Here is a 13,450-nt window from a genome sequence, read left to right on the forward strand (position 1 = left end):
CTCTCTCTCCATCCCTCTTTCTTTCTTCCTCTCTTTTTTGCTCTCTTTCTCTCTCCCTCCTTCCCTCCCTATATGTTTTTCTCTCTCCCTTGCTCTCTCTGCCTCTCTTGCTATCTATCTCTTGTTAGCAGCCGGATGAGGAGGACGAGAAGCCGCTGCAGCCACCCCCAATCCCCCCCTTCCCTGGGTGCCTTCCAAAGGCCCCTGGAAAAAGGCAGGAGGTAGCAACGAGGCGCGAGGACAAGCAGGCAGCTTGGCAGAGGGGAAGCGCTGACGGGCTCTCCTCCTTCCCCACCCCCGCGCTTCTCTCCCACCCTGGCTTTTGCTTCGCCCGCAGATTTTCCTGCAGGCAAGAGGTGGCCTGGATGAAATTGCGGGGAAATCATGGGGCGAAGCGAAAGCCAGGGCGGACTCGCAAAGGCGGGCTCAGGCTGCATGAGGAGAAAGAGGCGGAGGGAAAAAAGGCGACAGCAGCAGGACCTGCAGCTCGGTGGGTGTCTCCTCGTGGGATGGAATCCTCTTTCATGCTACTCCCACCATGGCTGCGCGCAGTCCCGGCGCCCCTGGCTGAAGGTCGTCCTGTGGCTGGTCTTGGGCTTTACGGTTGCTTCCTGGTTCCCTCTCCTCCCACCGCCTTGTGTCTACCACCAGTGCCTCATTCCTCGGGCCGGAGCTGCCGCTTCCTTCCAGGCAGCCCAGCCATGCTGCCGTAGAAAGTGCAGAGGCTATTGCTGCCGCCTCTGCCTCCACTCAGGGAGCCATCGTGGTTGAGCTGAGCGAGAGGAAAAGGCGTGGTGACCACGGTGGCTCCCTGAGTGGAGGCAGAAGCGGTGGCAATAACCTCTGTGCTTTCTACGGCAGCGTGGCTGGGCTGGCCGGAGGGAAGCGGCAGCTCCCACTGGAGGAACCCACGGCAACGGCCGCCGGCTTGGTGGGAGGCGACGGCGGGAGACACAGGCGGTGGGAGGAGAGGGAACCAGGAAGTGACTGTGAAGCCCAAGATCATCCACAGGCCGACACTCAGGCAGGGGCGCCGGGACACATGCGATAGGACTGCTCAGACAAGGAGCACAGCAGGACGGCGGCCGGAGGAGGAGGAGGAATAGGAGAAGTCGCAGGCTCCACTGCTACCTCCGCGGTAGGAGCCAAGCCGGGCTCCAATGTTTGTAAAAGTTTCCGTGCCCCCTCTGTGGCCTTGATGCTTGGCAGGGAAGGAGTCCATGTTTTGCCTTCTTCTGAGGTCGCAGGGGAGGTAGGCGCACGCGACTGCAGCCTACTAGAGCCAGAGAAACCGGGGGTTTCTCCCCCGCCCACAGCTTGGGAGGGGCAGATCAGCTGTTGGGTGGGGAAGGCGGGCTCCTGTGCGCTAGCTTGAAAAAAGGGTGCGCCATGCTTGGAATTTTCCCGCGCCCCAACTCACTGCACAGCTTACAGGGATCTATGCCGGCAGCGCCCCGCCCAGCTGGAGCTTCCCTAGGAGCCGCGGCACACCGGTTGGGAAACGCTGCACTATACTATAGTCTTAAATTTAGGGTGGATGAACCCAGCCACAGTACCATACAAACTGTTGCACTAAATGCTATGGGCTCATATATTTGAGCAGGGGCGGATTGCTTCTATTGCTGCTGCCACTGCGCTGTGCGCGCAGCTTCACCAGTGTGTGCGCATCCCTATCATGTTTTTGCTTCTGCGCATGCTCAGGTGGCAAAAATGTGCTGAAATCTCGGGGATGCGCATATATGTGACATTTTGGTGATTTTTTTTTACTTCCATGCATGCACAGAAGCAAAAAATACAAAAAAATGATGGTGGCGCCCATAGGATTGCCCCCGGAGAGTGCCAATCTGAGAGTTCTGGGTTTCCCCCACCCAAAAGAAAGTCAAAGATCCATCCCCTGCACTCACAGGTCCATCCCATAGTCCAATCATTTCACCATCCCAACTGGAGAATGCTCCCAGTCACTCCCATCCAGGTGCAGGCCAAATGCCATTGACTCTCAGAGAAAGTCATGTTGTTATGGCTAATCATCCTCTACTCCACTCCCATTTTTCCAGGCACTAAATGTGGCAGCCCTAAAGCTCCAATGGTAAAGATGATACAAGCTGACAACAATGTGCTTGTACCTTTTTTATTCGTCCTGTTCATCCTCATCATTTATTTTTCAGCAGGAATGTGACTGTCATTGCGTTATAACAGTGCTTTGTATATTCAATGCAAAAGATAAGTGGCTCATCTTTAGTAATGGAAGTTCATGCATGAACGGTAGCTCTAGCACGAGGTTCAACATACCTGCACAGCCACGAAGGGCCGGGCACCAGCTGTGTAGGTATGATGAAGCTCACAGCAATCCTGCAGTTCGTGCATGCAATGGCATAACAAGCCTTTGCAGAGTCCTGCTCCAGGACACGGTGGCGGTGGGCCAGATGCTCGGACGCTGCCAAAAACAGGAAGGGAGGTGGTGGCAATGGTATATCCTCACTCACCACCTGCTACACCTCAAAAATAATAAATTATAAATAAATAATAAGGCCATAGTTTGGGTATCAAAAGAAAATAAGACACTGTCTTATTTTCGGGGAAACACGGTAAACAATATACCAATCAAGAAACTGCCAAAGAGCCATTAGTAAACAGCCGAACCTGCACAGACAGGCAAGATACCAGAATGTATACTGACAGCAAACAGCACTCCTTACTAGCACTGATGATGATACTGAGTAAGAGTAATAAACCATCTGAAAGAAAGAAAGAAAGCTCAGAAGCACCAAGGACCCTTCATTTCAACCTACAAAGATTCTCCTTCATTGATAAATGATATCTTGGATCAGGATTCCAGAATTGTGCATACCATACCTTCCCTCTGGAATTAGACTAGATACACACTTAAGCTTCTTAGAGTCCCCACTGTATTATTGTTTTGAAGGGCCCTGAAGATCAGGTTCTTCACCTAGTCTTTTGGGTAATGGGACTAAAAAACCCTTTTGATTGTGAGAGCTGTTTTGTCACTTTTGCTGTTTTTTACTATTTTTGTTTTATTTCATTTCTAATGTTTTAAACAATCTAGGCAGCAATTGTTTAGTCAATGGAAAAGTACATATTAAATGTGGGGTCCTTCTGTTGCTTGTTTTCTTGCAGACATTTCATTACCTAAACTAATAATGTCATCAGTGCTAGTAAGGTTAGCTCCTTGGTATGCACACACAGAAGCATTGGAAACTGGAAGAGCAGTTCCTGGTATGCATGCCCAATGGAAAGCTGAGCTTCCGGTTTCCGGAAGAGCAGTTCCTGGTATGCATGCCCAATGGAAAGCTGAGCTTCCGGTTTATGGAAGAGCAGTTCCTGGTATGCATGCCCAATGGAAAGCTGAGCTGCCGGTTTCCGGAAGAGCAGTTCCTGGTATGCATGCCCAATGGAAAGCTGAGCTTCCGGTTTCCGGAAGAGCAGTTCCTGGTATGCATGCCCAATGGAAAGCTGAGCTGCCGATTTCCGGAAGAGCAGTTCCTGGTATGCATGCCCAATGGAAAGCTGAGCTGCCGATTTCCGGAAGAGCAGTTCCTGGTATGCATGCCCAAAGGAAAGCTGAGCTTCCGGTTTCCGGAAGAGCAGTTCCTGGTATGCATGCCCAATGGAAAGCTGAGCTGCCGGTTTCCGGAAGAGCAGTTCCTGGTATGCATGCCCAATGGAAAGCTGAGCTGCCGGTTTCCGGAAGAGCAGTTCCTGGTATGCATGCCCAATGGAAAGCTGAGCTGCCGGTTTCCGGAAGAGCAGTTCCTGGTATGCATGCCCAATGGAAAGCTGAGCTGCCGGTTTCCGGAAGAGCAGTTCCTGGTATGCATGCCCAATGGAAAGCTGAGCTGCCGGTTTCCGGAAGAGCAGTTCCTGGTATGCATGCCCAATGGAAAGCTGAGCTGCCGGTTTCCGGAAGAGCAGTTCCTGGTATGCATGCCCAATGGAAAGCTGAGCTGCCGGTTTCCGGAAGAGCAGTTCCTGGTATGCATGCCCAATGGAAAGCTGAGCTGCCGGTTTCCGGAAGAGCAGTTCCTGGTATGCATGCCCAATGGAAAGCTGAGCTGCCGGTTTCCGGAAGAGCAGTTCCTGGTATGCATGCCCAATGGAAAGCTGAGCTGCCGGTTTCCGGAAGAGCAGTTCCTGGTATGCATGCCCAATGGAAAGCTGAGCTGCCGGTTTCCGGAAGAGCAGTTCCTGGTATGCATGCCCAATGGAAAGCTGAGCTGCCGGTTTCCGGAAGAGCAGTTCCTGGTATGCATGCCCAATGGAAAGCTGAGCTTCCGGTTTCCGGAAGAGCAGTTCCTGGTATGCATGCCCAATGGAAAGCTGAGCTTCCGGTTTCCGGAAGAGCAGTTCCTGGTATGCATGCCCAATGGAAAGCTGAGCTTCCGGTTTCCGGAAGAGCAGTTCCTGGTATGCATGCCCAATGGAAAGCTGAGCTTCCGGTTTCCGGAAGAGCAGTTCCTGGTATGCATGCCCAATGGAAAGCTGAGCTTCCGGTTTCCGGAAGAGCAGTTCCTGGTATGCATGCCCAAAGGAAAGCTGAGCTTCCGGTTTCCGGAAGAGCAGTTCCTGGTATGCATGCCCAAAGGAAAGCTGAGCTTCCGGTTTACGGAAGAGCAGTTCCTGGTATGCATGCCCAATGGAAAGCTGAGCTTCCGGTTTCCGGAAGAGCAGTTCCTGGTATGAATGCCCAAAGGAAAGCTGAGCTTCCGGTTTACGGAAGAGCAGTTCCTGGTATGCATGCCCAATGGAAAGCTGAGCTTCCGGTTTCCGGAAGAGCAGTTCCTGGTATGAATGCCCAAAGGAAAGCTGAGCTTCCGGTTTACGGAAGAGCAGTTCCTGGTATGCATGCCCAATGGAAAGCTGAGCTTCCGGTTTCCGGAAGAGCAGTTCCTGGTATGAATGCCCAAAGGAAAGCTGAGCTTCCGGTTTACGGAAGAGCAGTTCCTGGTATGCATGCCCAATGGAAAGCTGAGCTTCCGGTTTCCAGTGTGCACATGCATATCAGTCACCTGGTCTTCCTGTTTCTGGTGTGCATGTGCAGGCAAAAAGCTGCTAGCTGGCGCACATGTGCACGTCAGAACCCCAAAGAGTAATGGGTGACGGCTGGCCGTGCCTAGAGAGATGGCTCTGCATGCCACTTCTGGCCCGCATGCCGTTCACCATCACTGCTCTAGTTCTTTATATGAAGCGCATTCATAAATCACACTAAGCATCACATGTTTTATTGGGTTTTGTTCTAGCATTTTGCTACTGTGGCTTGTAAATCCTATTTTATGACAGTACAGTGTGTGAGTCAAAATTAGCTAGTTGCTGTCTTTTCAGTATTCTGCTGTTTCTTTTTCAGTATATAAAAACTGCAATAAAACTATGCATTATTAAAAAAAAGATATACTGCACTACATTGCATAATTTGGATTTACTTTTCAAAAGGATCAGGCAAAGATCCATGTTCCATAAAACATTTTCCACCGTGATATTAATAATGCTGATGTATATTGTCCCTTAACTGATCCAGTGTGCACAGTTTAGCCAAAATATTAAATACATTAGACAGATACATTGCCATTATTAACATGTGATAAAATTTAGAAACAAAGATGTTATTCTTCTGTCAAGAATTTATGAATGGGAAGCTATGGGAGGAACTCAAACTAGAGGATTTTGACAGGATAAAATAAATGTGGGTGATGTGGTGCTATTTGTTATATTTCTATGCACATGCAGACTGGGGAGGAAACTAACTGAAAAATAATTATACACCATGGACTGAGATAAGATAAGTTGTGAAACTTTTCAAGAAAAGGTCACATTTTGATTTTGTTACATTTTTCATTTTTACAAAACAAAAAGATAGAAGCATAAGAAAAACAAATTAATAATGAAACTGGCCAAAAACTAAATTTTGCTTAGGGTATGCTTTACATACAAAACCAAAAAAAAAAGCCCTTTACTCATAGGAACATGCTGGAGATATATGGGGCACCTCCCTGCAACTCTTTTAACCAAAGAAGCCATTTTTTCTAAGGCTGTACTGCAACTGTCAAAGACAGCCATGCAATTCCAGGAAAATATGTTCCCATTTTGCTGAAGACAGATGATCTGTCAAAAACACATTTTTGCCTTCTGTTCCAAAGCATCACACAATTTGTGGGTGTGGGTGGGTGGGTGTGATCTTAAAGAGAAATACTTATTCATATTCAAATATTTTTAAAAATACGTATATTCAGTATTTCTTTTCCAAATGATGTTGGTGTCGATGAAAGTAATATATTAAGAACACATTTTACAGTAAAAATTGTTTAATTGTTGGATTTTTCAAAGTATTGTATTGAACTGTCAGTTTTACAGCCAAAATAAGTTCTTTGAATTTTAAATACATACCACTGTCCCAACATAAACTATACCAGATTTATATTATTTTACAATAAACACTTATTAATTATAACATTTTTGCTGCTAATAGAGGAACTGAAGCAATTCCACAGATTGTATCAGTCTATATGAATTAGGAAAAATGCATTAATTCTGAAAGATTGGTTAGGATTTTTCCCTAAATCCTTCAGAAATTTTAAATCAAAGGTATTATTCAGGCTCTGCCACCAAAGGTGGCATCATATGACAATTGAAATATAGCTAGCCCAATATCTCATTCTAGAAAATGCAAATATAGTAAACTGTAATGTCACCTGTGGATTGATTTCATGGTCATGTCATGATTGAAAACTGACAAGAATTATATGCCTCAGAGAGTTTCAGTGAGAATTGTGAAGTTCAAATTGCAAATCATCCTCCCAAATATTTTAAAAGGCTTTCAAGAGAACCTGTAAAATGTAATCTACGAATATTACATAATAGGATTGCATCGGTCAGTGATGGAGAACCTGTGTCACCTGTGCCATGCTGGCCAGCTGATTTTGGGGCTTTCTGGGCCCACTAGGAGTTGAAAAACAGCCTGTATTCAGCCTCCAGAAGGGGTAGGGAAAGCCTGTTTTTTGTTCTCCCCAAGCTCCAGAGCCTTTCTAGGAGCCTGGGGAGGGCAAAAACGGTTTTCCCCACTCCCCTGTAGGCCAGAAGCTGCCCTTCTTCAAATTGGCAAGCAAGCCATTTCTGGCCTTTGGAGGGTCGGGAAGGCCATTTTCTCCCACCCCAGGCTCCTAGAAAGGCTCTGAAGCCTGGGGAGAGCGTAAACAGTGTGCCATTGTGTTCTTGGAGTGGGAGGGTTATGTATTCATGTGCTGGGGGGCATGAAATTATGGGTGTGGGCATGCATGCACGTGCCCCACCTTTTTGGTACTTGAATCAAAAAAGGTTTGTCTTCACTGGTATAGGTAGTCCTACATTTGCAACTGTAATTGAGCTTAGAATTATGGTCATAACTCATTGCGGTCATAAGCCAAGCCTCATGTGATGAGATTCAAAGTTACAACCATTTAAATAAAAGTTGTTAGTCAAAGGCTATTGTCATAGAGCATTAAACAAAAGAGTGGAGGGGTTTTTTTTTGCCAGAAACCAGTAGTAACATAACAGGAGGCCACAAAACATATATATTTACAAGAATATTGAAGAACATAAACCATGACAGCAATCAAAGGATATTGACACACAATGGAAGTTATAAATATTCAAGAACATACTAAGACAAAGTGGGATCTTGCGCCTTTTCTGTCAGACGGAACCTGAGATTGATGATAATGGATTGACCCCCCAATAGCCAGCAAATTTGCAACACCTTCCCAGTCAAATCTGCCATGAAGTTGCATCCTATGGGGATTTCTGACTAGTGTATACAGTATATAGATCCTAAACATTAATTAAGCTCCCCTGCTTAATTATCTAATTATCCTCCCCCTTTGAGGGAGAAATCCAGGATCCACTCAATATGTGGAATGAGTGAAAAGAACACCAGATACAGAATAATTGGATTGTAATACTATATTTTAAAGTAAATGCATTTGCTACATTGCTCTCCAGAAACTGGGTTTCATGATATGAAAGGGTGTTCTCATAATACTACGAAATATTGAGACTAAGTTATCTAATTTTAGCATTTTAACTTGCATTGCTAATTTAAAGACTACATGTCCACGAGTCTTTGGAGAGGGGCGGCATACAAATCTAAGTAATAAATAAATAAATAATAAATTATTACCGTCATCATGACTAAATATGTGAAGAAATATTAGGTGCTGCTCTGTTGTGTGAGCCAGGCTGGGAGCAAAAACTGAGGCCTTATGATTTCTACATGTCATTGTTGCCTATTGTACTACAATATAAACTGTTGATACTTAAGAGCACTTAAAACTTGGCTTTCCCCCCAGGCATTGGGATAGGGTGAGGTCAGGCTGGGATGAGAATGTGAGCGCATTAGACAAGTGTGGCTGCAGCACCAGGTTTTCTGTTATTTATTCTGTCGCTTTTTACACTGTTTATATTGTTTTATACTTAGGTGTAAGTTGCCCAGAGTTGTTTTAAAATGGGTGACTACATAAAATAAAATCTATTTTATGTAGCAGGTAGAGTGCTGTACTGCAGGCCACTGAAGCTGACTGTAGATCTGTAGGTCAGCGGTTCAAATCTCATCACCGGTTCAAGGTTGACTCAGCCTTCCATCCTTCCAAGGTAGGTAAAACCCAGATTGTGGGGGCAATTTGCTGGCTCTGTTAAAAAGTGCTATTGCTAACATGTTGTAGGCCGTCCTGAGTCTAAGGAGAAGGGTGGCATAAAAATCAAATAGATAGATAGATGGATGGATGGATGGATGGATGGATGGAGGGATGGAGGGATGGAGGGAGCGAGGCAGAGATAGATAGATGGATGGAGGGATGGATGGATGGGGAGGGAGGATGGAAGAATAGATGGAGGGATATATAGATAGATGGGGGGAGGGAGATACATAGATAAATAGATAATTAAATAAAATAAATAAATTTTCTAAATGCCACTTGGCTCAGCTGTTGTTGCTGCTTACGCAGGAGTGGAACGTGTACTGAAGATACCCAAACATCAGAGAGTATTTTTTTAAAGATTTATGTATGTATGTATGTATGTATGTATGTATGTATGTATGTATGTATGTATGTATTTGATTTGATTTGATTTGATTTGATTTGATTTGATTTGATTTCTATGCCGCCCATCTCCAAGGACTCGATTATTTAACATGCATGGAATTCCAGCTTGATAGCTTGTTCCTTCTTCTTCTTCCATCTCTGGCCTCTCCATGTACAGACCTTCAGGGAGAGGAGGAAGAGCTGGCCTCTCCATATAGAGGACAGAGGAAATGGCTGTGATGACACAAGGAAGAGCTGCTACAGATAGATGGCAACAGATAGATAAAAGGAGCCTGAGGCCAGGGTGAGAATGTAACATGTAAACATCTTAGACAAACCCCAACCTACTTCTTAGAAAGGTAAAGTGGGGGAGGAAGGGTACATACACTCTATTACTATAACAAAATGGTATTGACTTACATGACATTGGTTTCCTAGTCTAGTCTATCCTGAAGGCCTGACAAACAGTTTTTCCCCTGTAAAAGCACTGTGTCCTCACTAAGCCTATTAATGAATTCTCAGTGAATTATAGTGGAGTTTTGCTCTCTTTTGTTGCCTACCTCTCATTCAGAGTTGTTTTCAGGTCTGTAAATCATGAGGTTTCAAAGCTTCAGGCTTGTTTTCCTTTGATCAATGTTGTTGTTTTCTGTCTTATATACAAAGTTAAATTGGCTTAATCTTTCTACTGACATGCTTTTACTCCCTGACACAACTTAGTTCCTAGAGATTTCTGTCCATCTAGCTTTCTTGACAGCAGAACAGAACTGGGGTGCTCTTGCCATCTACTTTGGGGTGCCCCCTTCACTCCTTATGTCCCATGAAAAGGTACCTGTAGAAGGGCGTAAATACTTCAACAGGGATATTACATGTAACATAGGAAGAAATTAGAGACTTCAGAATTTCCATGGGCACAGTCTATCAAATCTAACTTCTCACCCATTACACTTGGGTTGTTGAGATGAAACTCATGACATCAGGATTACTATAATTTTAATTTGTGGAACTAAAAATTTAAATCTTATCTAATATAGGTCTTGGAGTAGATTGAATCATAAGCAAACCATATGCAGTAGAGCTATTTCTGCATGATGCAACTAATTCTCATCCAACCTCTGCCACATCGTCTGTATAATTCCCACCACCTATCTTTTTTTTTTTGGTCTTCATTTGAAACACTGGTGATCTTCATTTGATAAAGCATTGGAAGCAACAGTTTTGACTCAGCTGAAGGGCTAGACAGTTGAATGAATAAGTCATGAGTGGAATTTTGCTGAATGAGAAACATGAGTCATTTTAATATTTTCCCCTTTTCATTTATTCTTTGAAAGCCAAAATGGAAACTGATCATCAAAGTAAAATATTTATGACTAAACATGCAGAACTGTCCATTCTGTTAATAGAATAGAATAGAATTTTTATTGGCCAAGTGTGATTGGACACACAAGGAATTTGTCTTGGTGCATATGCTCTCAACGTACATAAAAGAAAAAGATACATTTGTCAAGAATCATGTGGTACAACACTTAATGATTGTCATAGGGGTCAAATAAGCAATGAAGAAACAATCAATATTAATAAAAATCTTAGGATACAAGCAACAAGTGACAGTCATACAGTCCTAAGTGGATAAAAATGGATAAATTGAAAAACAGTTCAATTTCTGGATAAAAGGGTTAAACAATAATATAAAGAGGCAACTGGAATTGGTGTAATCTGCATGTGATTTAAGATGTTGAAATGACCAATATGGCAAAAATGTACTAATGTCAGAAGTCGAACCTCACTAAAACGCACTACAGTGTACATCCTGCTCAAGAAACCTCAACTATCTCTCTGGAGTGCTTCAAGGATCTCCTCCATTTCTTTTTAACCTCTGCATGAAATCCCTGTAAAAAGTAATCTTTCAGCTGGGGATTTGGTGTCATTAATATATTGATGATACCCAGATTCCAGAATCACTTGTTGGGCAGCTATAAAAACCAAATCAATCAATAAAAATAGTTAAACATACAAGCATCTCAACTCCAAGCCAAAAAGAGGATGCATTGGAAAACCTGACCAAGTGCCTGGAGGTATCAGAATCTGGATATCTTGAAGGCAGAATGGCTTTGAACTTGTAAACCTAATGATTCAAGGGAAGGTCCATCTCTGAGATACAATTGATTTGCATTCCCCTGCTCGGAGATGATTCTCCTGGACTCTGCTTCTGCTTGATAAACAAGTATCAGCTGCAGCTAGAAGGACTTTTGCATAGTTATGTCCAATTGCAACCATTCCTCAATCAGAAGGCCCTGCTATTCCGATACACTGCTTTGAGAGCTGTATTAGTTGCCAATCAGTTTTTGTACACGGTTCTGCTTGTCATCACTGAGGCTCTTTAGGGTTCTGGATCTGTTGATAGATAGATAGATAGATAGATAGATAGATAGATAGATAGATAGATAGATAGATAGATAGATAGATAGATAGATAGATAGATAGATAGATCCTAATGGATCTGTGATGGCAAACCTATGACGTGTCCAAGGTGACACACCGTATTTTGGATGACACAATCACAATGATCAACACCTGACGACACTTCTCAAAACACATCCAGTTCTCGCGTGATTTTCAGAGGCTGCATAACAATGGGGAATACTCTCAGCCTCCAATTATAATTCATTGGCAATTATTTGACATTTCTTTATATAATACATAGCACCACATATGATTAAGAATATAGACTTTGTTTTTTGAATTAAATGGATATGTAAAAAATGTTTCTCTTTTGGTCAGGTATTTTGTTAGGTATTTTCTTAAATTTTGACACATGAAGCTCCAAAGAGTCATCGTCATCTTAGAAACAGGTGTTCTCAGTTGATTGCCCTCTTTGAAATTCCTTCCCTGCAGCGATTTAGTAATCTTCGTATCTTCTTAGGTTTAGGAAAGCTGTGAAACCCTGTCTGTTTTGTCTTACACTGAAAGACAGTTGGGGGGGTTTAAAAAAAATGTTTGAAGTTGGGGTTTGCAGGTGCATGGCTCTGTTACCTACTGATTTGATGTGCTTTATTGACTTTTCTTTTTAAATATATTTTAGGTCTTTTCACTCTAAGGAAATTATTTGCTTCCCAAGGTCTTAGGAATAAGTGCCTTGCACTTATGGTAAACAAACAATACATTATGTTAGCCAGGACAGTTCCTTCCCCCTCCTTTTGACAGAAATCATTTATTTCAATGAGTTATTACAAACACACTACTAGCTGGATGTCCATCACTAAGCTGTGGTTGTCTAGCTTGTGGCTTAGCATGCTTTGTGATTCTGGTCATTGTTAGTAATTTACTATCCAGCATGTTATTAAACACGGGTTGTTAGATTGTTTCAATAATTCAGGGTTAAGGAAGCCACGCAAACATAGCAGTAAGATTATTGGGCTGCAATAACTAATTTGAACAATATGTAATATCAAAGGAAACATGATATTGATAGAAGACCACATGATTTTTTAAATCAGCATCTTCTTGTTCTAATGGTTTCCATGATGCTTAATTACTCTTAAACAGAATGTGATTTATGGTTAAGACTTGGGACCTGAACTGGGCAGCCTCTTAGCCATGGAAACTTAGTAGAGGACTTTGTTATTCCTTCTCAGCCCAACCGATCTCTCGGGATAATTGCTGTAGGAAAACACGGGAGTAGAGATCATGGTATGTACCCATTTGACTTCCTGAAATTTATTCATTAAATTTGTTTGCCATCCATCTCAACGCAAGATGACTCTGAGCAGCTTACAGCATGACATTTATTTAACAAATAATAATAAAAATTATTAAATAGATTGTGGATATATTCTTTAGAGCGGGTTTTTTCTTGAATTAGAAGTTTGCCGGCTTGACAGACGCAGGCTGTTTTCCTGTGCTTCTCTGTTTAAATAGGAACCTTTATTTTTCTAGTTCAGCACCAAAGCTTTAACTCAGTAAAAGAACAGCAAACTGGCTTTGACAGCTTCTTTTATACTGGAGCTGTCAAACAGCCAACCAATAGGAATGCTTTATTTTCCTGCTCATTGGTTTTTTGTGCTTTAGCCAGTCAGGCTTTAGCAGCAGCTTTCCAGCAGCAGCTTTGGTCATAAGTCGAGGACATTGCAAAAGCTCAAGAAGTCGCTTGGCTTTTCTGGCAGGGTCGTAAATTGAGGACTTTTCAAAGGGTCATGTTATGCTCCTGCCGAAAGATATGTTCTCAGACAAAAAGAATGGGGAGGAAGAGAAGCCGAAACAAGTCCTGTAGCTGGAGATTCCATCAGTAGTAAAACCACCAACCCTGTTCTGACTGTTACAAAACCGGCATGTTCTCAGGACCCCTTACCTGCACTCCGTAATAGTGTCTCTAACTCAGAAGTTCTGCC

The sequence above is a fragment of the Erythrolamprus reginae genome, chromosome 1 (assembly GCF_031021105.1).
Source record: "Erythrolamprus reginae isolate rEryReg1 chromosome 1, rEryReg1.hap1, whole genome shotgun sequence".
Taxonomy (NCBI): domain Eukaryota; kingdom Metazoa; phylum Chordata; class Lepidosauria; order Squamata; family Dipsadidae; genus Erythrolamprus; species Erythrolamprus reginae.